The 13,352-nt window shown below is 48.3% G+C and overlaps 1 protein-coding gene across 1 annotated transcript in view; it reads right to left on the bottom strand.

Moving 5' to 3' along the window:
• Positions 1-13,352, bottom strand: part of LOC138249528 (ATP-binding cassette sub-family C member 5-like) — a 2,567,733-nt gene that overhangs the window by 1,762,504 nt on the left and 791,877 nt on the right. The window lies entirely within an intron of this gene.

Raw genomic sequence — 13,352 nt, 5'->3', positions numbered from 1 at the left:
TACTTAGATTTGTTGCAATGTTCAAAAGTCAAGGATTGTCAGAGTTATCGATACGTTATACAACAGGCGAGAAAAGACACTTAATCCCACTTGATATTATATACAAGAAGCTTGTCCCAGAGATGCCCAGTGTTCTTATCAAGGCACATATTCTTACGGGTGATGACACTACGAGCAAAATTGGAACAAAGCTAGAACTTTAACTGTTGAACTTGTGAAGTTTCTAAAAGGATTTGCTGTGACAGAAGAAGAATGTGACTTTAAAGAGATAGAAAAATACCTTGTGCGTGTGTGTAAAACGAGTTTTGACTGTCACACATTTGACGATCTTTGGTACACTGAGTTCAAGAGATCAGTCCCACTAAGTGACCGTCCATCAATATCATATTCTGTGCGTGGACACATTAAAAGAGCATTCTACTTGATCAAAAAATGTGTAAATGTTTTGGATCATGCATATGTATAGAAAGATCCATGTGAATTTGGTTGGGAAGATATTGATGGGGTGCTAAAACATATGAAATGTCTAAAGCCTCTACCCACAGAACTTACACATACATGTACTTGCAAAACCTGTGCTACAAAAAGATGACTCTCACAATATACTCTTCTCAAATATTCAACATTCTGCAAATGTACCATGAGCGATTGCCAAAACAAGTAAAGTGAACTATGAAAATGTGTCTAAAACAGGAGTGATATTTTTTTTTTTTAAATATTCAGATCATAAACATTGTTTGGTGTATACATAAAAAATTAAAAAACATTATTTGTTTCATTTCTATATGTCTCTTCTTCCTGTATTATAGCTGCCATTTTGGAAAATGGCAGAAGGATTGCCCTTAGGAGTTATTTTCTGTCTCTATAAGACTGCTTGACCCCCAAAACCTATGTTTTGACATCATAATGAAGTATTTAGGTCTCATGGATCCTGAATTATTACACCATCACTGCAACACATTCGCCATTTTTAAAAATGTTGTCCAGAAACATTCGGCCCAGATCAGCAATGTCTATCCAAGCTGAATTACTTCTCTAATGATACAAAAACACAAATCAATAAATGAAAATCTCTGGATAAAAATGTTTTAATGTTTCAAGGGGCCAGGACTAAATGTGACAAATACAGCCCATCACATGTCTGTATACCTAAGGACCTTAATTATGATACTAGCTTATTGGGGATGAGGGAGGGTGGAGAGGAATCTGCAGGAAGATTGTGAATCCACTAAAAATAAAATTACTGAAGATAAGTAAATTTTTCTCCAGAAAGATATGCCTCCCACAGAATGACTGCCAAAACAGTACCTTCCCTGGAGGTGGGATTCAGCAGTGGCATTTAACCAAAGGAATCATTTAACATCTCTCAGATAATGTACCCATCAATGTGTACTTGAAACATTTTGCACTGTATCTTTGGGCTTTACCTATCCTTAGATTACATGGGCCAAAAACCCCTTATTTTCATATAATTCCTGAGCTGTGAGGCAATAGTACTTAGGAAAGATAAAATGACGACCATGCAGCTTTCCAGCAGATGTCAGCAACAAGGTGGTGTGAGAAACTGGGTTGTTGGTTGACTGGGGTGTGAGCCCTGGTCAAGCAACAGTTACAATCCCTTGCCGGGTGAACCACAAAAAGTCAGTAAATTAACCTGTGATTAACCCTGGGCAGCTTGGTACAAAAAGGCTGTCAGGCTTAACTTAGAGGCAATGTGAAAAGAAAAGTATTTATGGAGCACACAAACAGTAATTAAGTGAAAACACAATACGTTAAAAATGCCAAGCCAATTCAGAAAAACAGAGAAAATGTTAATGAATTATTTGACACCAAAACTACAAAAATCCAATCAGTAGAACTGGAGTTATGAATTTTAAAAGTTTAAAGTTCAAAATAGTGATTAAAAGCAGAAAGCGGTAACAGCGGACACATGGCTGCACTAATCCAAAGCAAAGTAAAAAATGAAGGCGTACTGTGATGGAGCACGGTTTAGAAATACAAAGTGGATTGGGCAAGTCAGTGCTTAACTTAGGACTTAAAAGTTTTTTGAAGAAAAAGTCTCTGAGAAGGTATAGATTCAGCGGGGCAAGCCTGCAGGAGTGTCCGAGGAGGAAGAGGCATCTTTGGGTAGCTTGGGACCAAAGCCGCAGTGAAATGTTTTACCTTCAGACTTAGGCCCTCATTATGACATTGGCGGTGAATACCGCTTACCACCATACTGACTGCCACCAACAAACCGCCGTCGCAGCGGATTACCACCACCCATATTATGACACACACATACCAATCTGTCACTATACAGGCACACACACAAGTCCGCCAGCCCAAAGGTCAGTGATAAACTGGCGGTAGCCAAGCCTACACTGTTACGCCAACAGAGCTACGCCCACAGCATTATGACCCACAAATCACCGCAGCAGACATCCAACGGTGGTAAACCATTGGCGCTACATACCGCTGCGCTCAAAATACACACAACCTAACAAAACAACACCACATTGGACAATTTGAATAACACACACCTGACACACATACACACATTACACCCACACACCACTATAAAACACACACACACATTATCCACAGCCCTTTACAACTATAAACAATTGCCACAAGACAGACACCATGACCACAGACACACACCACCATCACCTATACACCACCCACGCACCTTACATCACACACCCCAACACAGCAACCCACACACCCTCACCCACACCACGCACACTACACCCATGGCACCACAACAACACCCCAGGTTCTCTGAGGAGGAGCTAAGGGTCATGGTGGAGGAAATCATCCGGGTAGAGCCACAGCTATTTGGATCACAGATGCAGCAGACATCCATTGCTAGGAAGATGGAGCTATGGCGGAGAATTGTGGACAGGGTCAACGCCGTGGGACAGCACCCCAGAACAAGGGATGACATCAGGAAGAGGTGGAGCGACCGACGGGGAAAGGTGCGTACCACAGCAGCAAGACACCAAATTGCTGTACAGAGGACTGGTGGTGGACTCCCACCTTCTCCCCCACAACTAACAACATGGGAGGAGCAAGTCTTGGCAATCATGCATCCTGTGGGTCTGGCAGGAGTAGAAGTAGGACTGGACTCTGGTAAGTCAAATCTCTATTACTATCACCCCCTCCACCTAGATGCCATCACAAACCCCCACCCTTACCCTCACTCTCATTACTCCACCACCTCACACACACCCCACCATCACAACACACCCCTCCCAATACCAAGCCCTGCATATAACACCAACGCATGGACCCCCATCACAGACCTGCATAGACACCCATCACTAAAGCATGCACACTAGAGAGAATCACCTAGCCACCAAATACCAACTCACACAAGGCAAAGCAGACAGGGCAATAACCACCATATAGGGCAACACACACATGCACAAGATGACACACACAGAAACAATAACACTGCATTTACTTCCCCACAGGTCCCCCACCCAACGTCACCAGAGAGAAGGTGCCAGCAACATCAAGTCCACCCCAAGAAGAGGCCTACAGCTCTGGACGCCTGGATCTGGATGACCAACCTGGCCCATCAGGGATCTCCGGACTGTCGGTAACCCAGGCACTGTCCCATACCACCACAGAGCCTCCCCCCTCAGGAAACACCAGCACAGTACCCACCCAGCGGGCCCATACCTCTGTCCCCAGGACACGTCAATCAGCAGTGTGTCCACCACTACAGGGACCCCAGGCCACCCCACAAACACAGGACAATCAGTTTCCTGGGGTCAGTGGCAGTGGGCACATTGTTCAGGGGACAGAGGCACAGGACAACAGGGAAGCTGGGAGGACTGCTGTGGGACAGGGGAGGACAGGCCCAGGGAACCGACTCTCCAGGAGGCACTCACCGACATCCTGGGAGCATACTACCATTCCCAGGAGAAGATGGGCCAGATACTGGACAAGTTGCAGGAGACCCAGCGGCTGCAGGAGGGACAGTACCTGGGGATCAGGGATGACTTGAAGGACATCAACACCACCCTGGTCACCACTGCAGGGGTGCTGGCAGACATGGCCAACACTATGAGGGAGGCAGTGGCACACCAGCGGGCCCCTGACACTGGCCAAACCGATGAACAGCCTTCCACCTCCACTGCTGCTAGTGGACAGGAGGCCCGCCACAGGAACAACAGGCCACCAGCACCCCACCCCCTGCAGAAGTAGAACCACCCTGCAAAAAGTCTCTGCGATCCAGGCAGAAGCCAGAGAACATTGCCAAGACCCCGCCAGGAAATTAGACTCTCTTGATTGTCACCCTTGTGTCCCACTCTGTCACCCTGTCCACCTTGAACTGCAATTGCTCCACTTCCCCCTTGGACAATGCACCTGTGATACAAATAGACTGGACTCAATCCTGGACATTCCTCCACCATCACCCCAGCCCATTGCACATCCCCCTCTACTTATCAGCACTTAAGTCTAAGTCTAAGTCTAAGTCCTCAGTTTTGGAAATTGGCTATCCAGGCACACGTAGCACCACAACCAATGGTCCAGGATTGGATGGAGACCTCTTAGAGGGTTCAGGACTCACTCAGGCTGAGTCCAGGTGAGGTTTCAAGATGGTGGAGCTGGTTAAGTTCCTGTGGCTCTGAAAAGGAGGTTAGCAAACTAGCCCTTGGAGTTACTTCTGGAAGTCCTGGGTGCAGGTGAAGATGCAGGGCTGACCTCTGAGGGTTCAAGACAGTCTCCAGGCAGCAAAGCAGTCCTTCCAGGTACATCAGCAGACTAGTAGCATGCACAGCAGGTCACATCAGCAGCCAGTCCTTTGAGAGTCCTCCCGCAGGTTGGGGCTGCCAGCCGTATTTTTATACCCTGCTCCTAGAAGGTGGGAGACGTTTCTGGAAAGGTCCTTTGAAGTACTAGGAGTTTCCTGCCTCCCCTGCCTAGTGTTCAAGATGGCTGCACTGACAATACAGGGACGCTAAGCCAATTGTGAGGAACCAGAGCACGGACTATTCAGGTGCAAGTGGGGCTGTGCTCATCCCCACCCACCCTCATCCTGCCACTTGATGGGCCATTCAGGGTCTGCTAATCCCACTATTGTGTGACTGTCTGGGGTGAACTCACAACGTCTCAACGGTGAGTTACACCCAGGCATGTGACCTAAGCCAGGCTGCCAACACAGAGGGCCAAGGGCAGGAAAAGGCCAACTTTCTCAAAGTAGCATTTTCAAATGTTACCGTTAGAGAGGGTTTATCATTACAGATTCATAGGTACCAAACATGCCATATCCACCTCTTCTCATTTAGGAATTACAGTTTATTAAATGTAATAAAGAATCCCCAATCTTATCCTACGGGAGGGGTAGGCCTCACAGTAGTGAAAAATGAATTTGGGAGTTGTTCACTACTAGGACATGTAAAACTTAAAAATACATGTCTTACCTTTTAATTACACAGTACCGTGTCCTAAGGGTAACTATGGTGACTTATATGTCATAAAAGTGGAGTTTAAGGCTTGGCAAGGGGTTCTGAATTCCAAGTCAACATGGCAGTGGGACACTGCCTCAGGTTGCAATGGCAGACATGGGACATGTTGTAAGGTGCTACTTATTTGGGTGGCACAGTAAGTGTTGCAGGCCCACTGCTAGCATTTAACTTATTGGCCCTAGGTATATGGTATACCAATCTCCAAGGGACTTAAAAGTAAATTAAATATGTCAATCAGGTATATGCCACTCAAACCATAGGAGAGTGAGCACAAGTACTTTAGCACTGGTCAGCAGTTGTAAAGTTCATAAACCCATGGCCAATACAGCAAACAATCTGAAAAAATGAAGGCAAGCAGGCAAAAGGTTTGGGGTAAAACTACGCTAGGGCTGACATGTCTAACAGAAGGCCTCTGAAAAGAGCTGTGGAAGCAGCCGTGGGACTGACAGAATGAGCATGAAATGCAATGTGGAGGGTCTATTTTGTATCAAAATAGATGCTTTTAATACAAAGGTTGACCCAATGTGAAAGTTATTTTAGTCACCACCTTAAATCTTTTACCTTCAGACAAGCTCTCAAAAAGCTGGGCAAATAGCTCTATCCTGTTATTGTACAGTGGCTGTAACAGGACACAGCTTGGGTGAGATTCAGGCATGAAGCTGTCCCTTCTCTTTGGTTGGGTGCAGAGGAGGAAAGAAGATGGAAGTCTAAGCATGCACGGCTGCTCTATCGCCATAGTTGTAGCCACTGACAGTCCCTACTGAGCAAAAAACAACCCAAATTGTAAGACTTCGAAAAGATGAGATGCTTGGAACAATTAGAATCAGCTGTGCTCTAGCATTCCACACCTTATGCTGGACTTTAGGTACAGGCAACACTGGTGGAAAGATCCCACTGTGAACCTTAAGTAGTATGTGTGGGTGTGGAGGGTTGTAAGCTGGAAGTAATTGCCTTGGAGAGTCAGGGAAGTCAATCAATCTCCAGAATTCAAGGCCAACAGGACGTAGCTCAGGGATAGCATTCTAAACATGCCATGCTGTGAGAAAGTAGCCTCTTTCTAGCCTTGTTACCCCCACCTTTGGCCTGTTTGTGAGTACATGTCAGGGTGTTTTCACTGTGTCACTGAGATCCTGCTAGCCAGGACCCAGTGCTCATAGTGAAAACCCTATGTTCTCAGTATGTTTGTTATGTGTCACTGGGACCCTGCTAGCCAGGACCCCAGTGCTCATAAGTTTGTGGCCTATATGTATAAGTTCCCTGTGTGATGCCTAACTGGCTCACTGAGGCTCTGCTAACCAGAACCTCAGTGGTTATGCTCTCTCTGCTTTACAAATTGTCACTAACAGGCTAGTGACTGTAGGAAAGTACCATCTTGCCTGGCATGTTACCCCCATATTTCACTGTATATATGTTGTTTTAGTTGTATGTGTCACTGGGACCCTGCCAGCCAGGGCCCCAGTGCTCATAAGTGTGCCCTGTATTTGTTACCTGTATTATGACTAACTGTCTCACTGAGGCTCTGCTATCCAGAACCTCAGTGGTTATGCTCTCTCATTTCTTTCCAAATTGTCACTAACAGGCTAGTGACCAATTTCACCAATTTACATTGGCATACTGGAACACCCTTATAATTCCCTAGTATATGGTACTGAGGTACCCAGGGTATTGGGGTTCCAGGAGATCCCTATGGGCTGCAGCATTTCTTGTGCCACCCATAGGGAGATCTGACAATTCTTACACAGGCCTGCCAGTGCAGCCTGAGTGAAATAACGTCCACGTTATTTCTCAGCCATTTACCACTGCACTTAAGTAACTTATAAGTCACCTATATGTCTAACGTTTACCTAGTAAAGGTTGGGTGCTAAGTTACTTAGTGTGTGGGCACCCTGGCACTAGCCATGGTGCTCCCACATTGTTCAGGGCAAATTCCCCGGACTTTGTGAGTGCGGGGACACCATTACGCACGTGCACTATACATATGTCACGACATATGTATAGCGTCACAATGGTAACTCCGAACATGGCCATGTAACATGTCTAGGATCATGGAATTGTCACCCCAATGCTATTCTGGCATTGGAGAGACAATTCCATGATCCCCCGAGTCTCTAGCTCAGACCCGGGTACTGCCAAACTACCTTTCCCGGGGTTTCACTGCAGCTGCTGCTGCTGCCAACCACTCAGACAGGTTTCTGCCCTCCTGGGGTCCAGCCAGGCTTGGCCCAGGAAGGCAGAACAAAGGACTTCCTCAGAGAGAGGGTGTTACACCCTCTCCCTTTGGAAAAAGGTGTCAGGGCTGGGAGGAGTAGCCTCCCCCAGCCTCTGGAAATGCTTTGATGGCCACAGATGGCGCCCATCTCTGCATAAGCCAGTCTGCACCGGTTCAGGGATCCCTCAGCCCTGCTCTGGTGCGAAACTGGACAAAGGAAAGGGGAGTGACCACTCCCCTGACCTGCACCTCCCCTGGGAGGTGCCCAGAGCTCCTCCAGTGTGCTCCAGACCTCTGCCATCTTGGAAACAGAGGTGCTGCTGGCACACTGGACTGCTCTGAGTGGCCAGTGCCAGCAGGTGACGTCAGAGACTCCTTCTGATAGGCTCCTTCAGGTGTTGCTAGCCTATCCTCTCTCCTAAGTAGCCAAACCTCCTTTTCTGGCTATTTAGGGTCTCTGCTTTGGGGAATTCCTTAGATAACGAATGCAAGAGCTCATCAGACTTCCTCTGCATCTCTCTCTTCACCTTCTGCCAAGGAATCGACTGCTGACCGCGCTGGAAGCCTGCAAAACTGCAACAAAGTAGCAAAGACGACTACTGCGACCTTGTAACGCTGATCCTGCCGCCTTCTCGACTGTTTTCCTGGTGGTGCATGCTGTGGGGGTAGTCTGCCTCCTCTCTGCACTAGAAGCTCCGAAGAAATCTCCCGTGGGTCGACGGAATCTTCCCCCTGCAACCGCAGGCACCAAAGAACTGCATCACCGGTCCTCTGGGTCTCCTCTCAGCACGACGAGCGAGGTCCCTTGAACTCAGCAACTCTGTCCAAGTGACTACCACAGTCCAGTGACTCTTCAGTCCAAGTTTGGTGGAGGTAAGTCCTTGCCTCCCCATGCTAGACTGCATTGCTGGGAACCGCGTGTTTTGCAGCTACTCCGGCTCCTGTGCACTCTTCCAGGATTTCCTTTGTGTACAGCCAAGCCTGGGTCCCCGGCACTCTAACCTGCATTGCACGACCTCCTGAGTTGTCCTCCGGCTTCGTGGGACCCTCTTGTGCAACTTCGGGTGAGCTCCGGTTCACTCCACTTCGTAGTGCCTGTTCCGGCACTTCTGCGGGTGCTGCTTGCTTCTGAGTGGGCTCTTTGTCTTGCTGGACGCCCCCTCTGTCTCCTCACGCAAGTGGCGATATCCTGGTCCCTCCTGGGCCACAGCAGCATTCAAAAACCCTAACCGCGACCTTTGCAGCTAGCAAGGCTTGTTGGCGGTCCTTCTGCACGAAAACACCTCTGCACGACTCTTCACGACGTGGGACATCCATCCTCCAAAGGGGACGTTTCTAGCCCTTGTCGCTCTTGCAGAATCCACAGCTTCTACCATCCGGTGGCAGCTTCTTTGCACCCACAGCTGGCATTTCCTGGGCATCTGCCCACTCCCGACTTGATCGTGACTTTTGGACTTGGTCCCCTTGTTCCACAGGTACTCTCGTCTGGAAATCCATCGTTGTTGTATTGCTGGTGTTGGTCTTTCCTGCAGAATTCCCCTATCACAACTTCTGTGCTCTTTGCAGAACTTAGGTGCACTTTGCACCCACTTTTCAGGGTCTTGGGGTGGGCTATTTTTCTAACCCTCACTGTTTTCTCACAGTGCCAGCGACCCTCTACAAGGTCACATAGGTTTGGGGTCCATTCGTGGTTCGCATTCCACTTCTAGAGTATATGGTTTGTGTTGCCCCTATCCCTATGTGCCCCCATTGCATTCTATTGTGACTATACATTGTTTGCACTGTTTTCTATTGCTATTAATGCATATTTTGGTATTGTGTACATATATCTTGTGTATATTTGCTATCCTCATACTGAGGGTACTCAATGAGATACTTTGGCATATTGTCATAAAAATAAAGTACCTTTAATTTGAGTATATCTGTGTAATGTGTTTTCTTATGATATTGTGCATATGACACTAGTGGTACTGTAGGAGCTTCACTCGTCTCCTAGTTCAGCCTAAGCTGTTCTGCTAAGCTACCTTTTCTATCAGCCTAAGCTGCTAGACACCCTTCTACACTAATAAGGGATACCTGGGCCTGGTGCAAGGTGTAAGTACCCCTTGGTACTCACTACAAGCCAGTCCAGCCTCCTACAGTGACCAATTTCACCAATTCACATTGGCATACTGGAACACCCTTATAATTCCCTAGTATATGGTACTGAGGTACCCAGGGTATTGGGGTTCCAGGAGATCCCTATGGGCTGCAACATTTCTTTTGCCACCCATAGGGAGATCTGACAATTCTTACACAGGCATGCCAGTGCAGCCTGAGTGAAATAACGTCCACGTTATTTCACAGCCATTTACCACTGCACTTAAGTAACTTATAAGTCACCTATATGTCTAACCTTCACCTGGTGAAGGTTGGGTGCAAAGTTACTTAGTGTGTGGGCACCCTGGCACTAGCCAAGGTGCCCCCACATCGTTCAGGGCAAATTCCCCGGACTTTGTGAGTGCGGGGACACCATTTCACGCGTGCACTATACATATGTCACTACCTATGTATAGCGTCACAATGGTAACTCCGAACATGGCCATGTAACATGTCTAAGATCATGGAATTGTCACCACAATGCTATTCTGGCATTGGGGAGACAATTCCATGATCCCCCGAGTCTCTAGCACAGACCCGGGTACTGCCAAACTACCTTTCCAGGGGTTTCACTGCAGCTGCTGCTGCTGCCAACCCCTCAGACAGGTTTCTGCCCTCCTGGGGTCCAGCCAGGCCTGGGCCAGGAAGGCAGAACAAAGGACTTCCTCAGAGAGAGGGTGTTACACCCTCTCCCTTTGGAAAAAGGTGTCAGGGCTGGGGAGGAGTAGCCTCCCCCAGCCTCTGGAAATGTTTTGATGGGCACAGATGGTGCCCATCTCTGCATAAGCCAGTCTACACCGGTTCAGGGATCCCCCAGCCCTGCTCCTACGCAAAACTGGACAAAGGAAAGGGGAATGACCACTCCCCTGACCTGCACCTCCCAGGGGAGGTGCCCAGAGCTCCCCCAGTGTGCTCCAGACCTCTGCCATCTTGGAAACAGAGGTGTTGCTGGCACACTGGACTGCTCTGAGTGGCCAGGGCCAGCAGGTGACGTCAGAGACTACTTCTGATAGGCTCTTACCTTTCGTACTAGCCTATCCTCCTTCCTTGGTAGCCAAACCTCCTTTTCTGGCTAGTTAAGGTCTTTGCTTTGGGGAATTCTTTGGATAACGAATGCAAGTGCTCATCCGAGTTCCTCTGCATCTCTCTCCTCACCTTCTGCCAAAGGATCGACCGCTGAATGCTGAGGACGCCTGCAAAACCGCAACAAAGTAGCAACGACGACTACTACAACCTTGTATCGCTTCTCCTGCCACTTTCTCGCCTGTTTCCTGGTGGTGCATGCTCTGGGGGTAGCCTGCCTCCTTCTTGCACCAGGAGCTCTGAAGAAATCTCTTGTGGGTCGACGGAATCTTCCCCCTGCAACCGCAGGCAACAAAAGACTGCATCACCGGTCCTCTGGGTCCCCTCTCAGCACGACGAGCGTGGTCCCTGGAACTCAGCAACTCTGTCCAAGTGACTCCCACAGTCCAGTGACTCTTCAGTCCAAGTTTGGTGGAGGTAAGTCCTTGCCTCCCCACGCTAGACTGCATTGCTAGGTACTGCGTGATTTGCAGCTGCTCCGGCTCCTGTGCACTCTTCCAGGATTTCCTTCGTGCACAGCCAAGCCTGGGTCCCCGAGACTCTAACCTGCAGTGCACAACCTTCTGAGTTGTCCTCTGGCGTCGTGGGACTCCCTTTTGTTTCTTCGGGTGAGCTCCGGTTCACTCCTCTTCCAAGTGCCTGTTCCAGTACTTCTGCAGGGGCTGCCTGATGCTGAGAGCTACCTGACTTGCTGGGCGCCCCCTCTGTCTCCTCATCCAAGTGGCGACATCCTGGTCCCTCCTGGGCCACAGCAGCATCCAAAAACCCTAATCGCGACCCTTACAGCTAGCAAGGCTTGTTTGCTGTCTTTCTGCGTGGGAACACCTCTGCAAGCTTCTTCACGACGTGGGACATCCATCCTCCAAAGGGGAAGTTCCTAGTCCTCTTCGTTCTTGCAGAGTCCACAGCTTCTACCATCCGGTGGTAGCTTCTTTGCACCCTCAGCTGGAATTTCCTGGGCATCTGCCCAATCTCGACTTTGTCGCGACTCTTGGACTTTGTCCCCTTGTTCCACAGGTACTCTCGTCCAGAAATCCACTTTGGTTGCTTTGCTGGTGTTGGTCTTCCTTGCAGAATTCCCCTATCACGACTTCTTTGCTCTCTGGGGAATATAGGTGCACTTTACACCTACTTTTCAGGGTCTTGGGGTGGGCTATTTTTCTAACCCTCACTGTTTTCTTACAGTCCCAGCGACCCTCTAGAAGCTCACATAGGTTTGGGGTCCATTGGTGGTTCGCATTCCACTTTTGGAGTATATGGTTTGTGTTGCCCCTATACCTATGTGCTCCTATTGCAATCTACTGTAACTTTACATTGCTTGCATTACTTCCTTTTGCTATTACTGCATATTTTTGGTATTGTGTACATATATCTTGTGTATATTTGGCATCCTCATACTGAGGGTACTCACCGAGATACTTTTGGCATATTGTCATAAAAATAAAGTACCTTTATTTTTAGTATATCTGTGTATTGTGTTTTCTTATGATATTGTGCATATGACACCAGTGGTATAGTAGGAGCTTTGCATGTCTCCTAGTTCAGCCTAAGCTGCTCTGCTATAGCTACCTTCTATCAGCCTAAGCTGCTAGAAACACCTCTTCTACACTAATAAGGGATAACTGGACCTGGCACAGAGTGTAAGTACCCCTTGGTACCCACTACAAGCCAGGCCAGCCTCCTACACCTGCCATATGAACAGGTTTGGAATGCAAAGTTCTAAGACAGGCATCATGTTTCCATCCTTCTTGGTGACCAAGAAGTGAAGGGAGCTAAATCCAGTGACCCTCTCTTCCAGATGCATCAATTCTCTGTCTCCCTTTTCCAGCCATCCAAGACATTCCCTCCAAGATAGAGGCATGAGCCAATGGGCACGTTCTGAAGAGGGGGCAGTCTGGCCGGGAGAGCTGTAAGGGAACAGATTATCCTTTGCAGACTGGATGAACCAATTGGCCCTCTGCCGTAACCAACTCCCATTGAGTGACAAAATAGGAGACCCCTCATCCTTGACTGGAAAATGGTGTTGTGAGGGGATAGCTGTAGGAAAGTACCATCTTGCCTGGCATGTTACCCCCATATTTCACTGTATATATGTTGTTTTAGTCTATGTGTCACTGGGACCCTGCCAGGCAGGGCCCCAGTGCTCATAAGTATGTGCCCTGTATGTGTTCCCTGTGTGATGACTAACTGTCTCACTGAAGCTCTGCTAGCCAGAACCTCAGTGGTTATGCTTTCTTTGCTTTCCAAATTGTCACTAACAGGCTAGTGACCAATGTCACCAATTCACATTGGCATACTGGAACACCCATATAATTCCCTAGTATATGGTACTGAGGTACCCAGGGTATTGGGGTTCCAGGAGATCCCTATGGGCTGCAGCATGTCTTTTGCCACCCGTAGGGAGATCTGACAATTCTTACACAGGCCTGCCAGTGCAGCCTGAGTGAAATAACGTCCAC

This window comes from Pleurodeles waltl, chromosome 8 (assembly GCF_031143425.1).
Source record: "Pleurodeles waltl isolate 20211129_DDA chromosome 8, aPleWal1.hap1.20221129, whole genome shotgun sequence".
Lineage (NCBI taxonomy): Eukaryota > Metazoa > Chordata > Amphibia > Caudata > Salamandridae > Pleurodeles > Pleurodeles waltl.
Note: the sequence above shows the minus strand (reverse complement) of the source record. Positions and strands in the feature narration are given on the sequence as shown.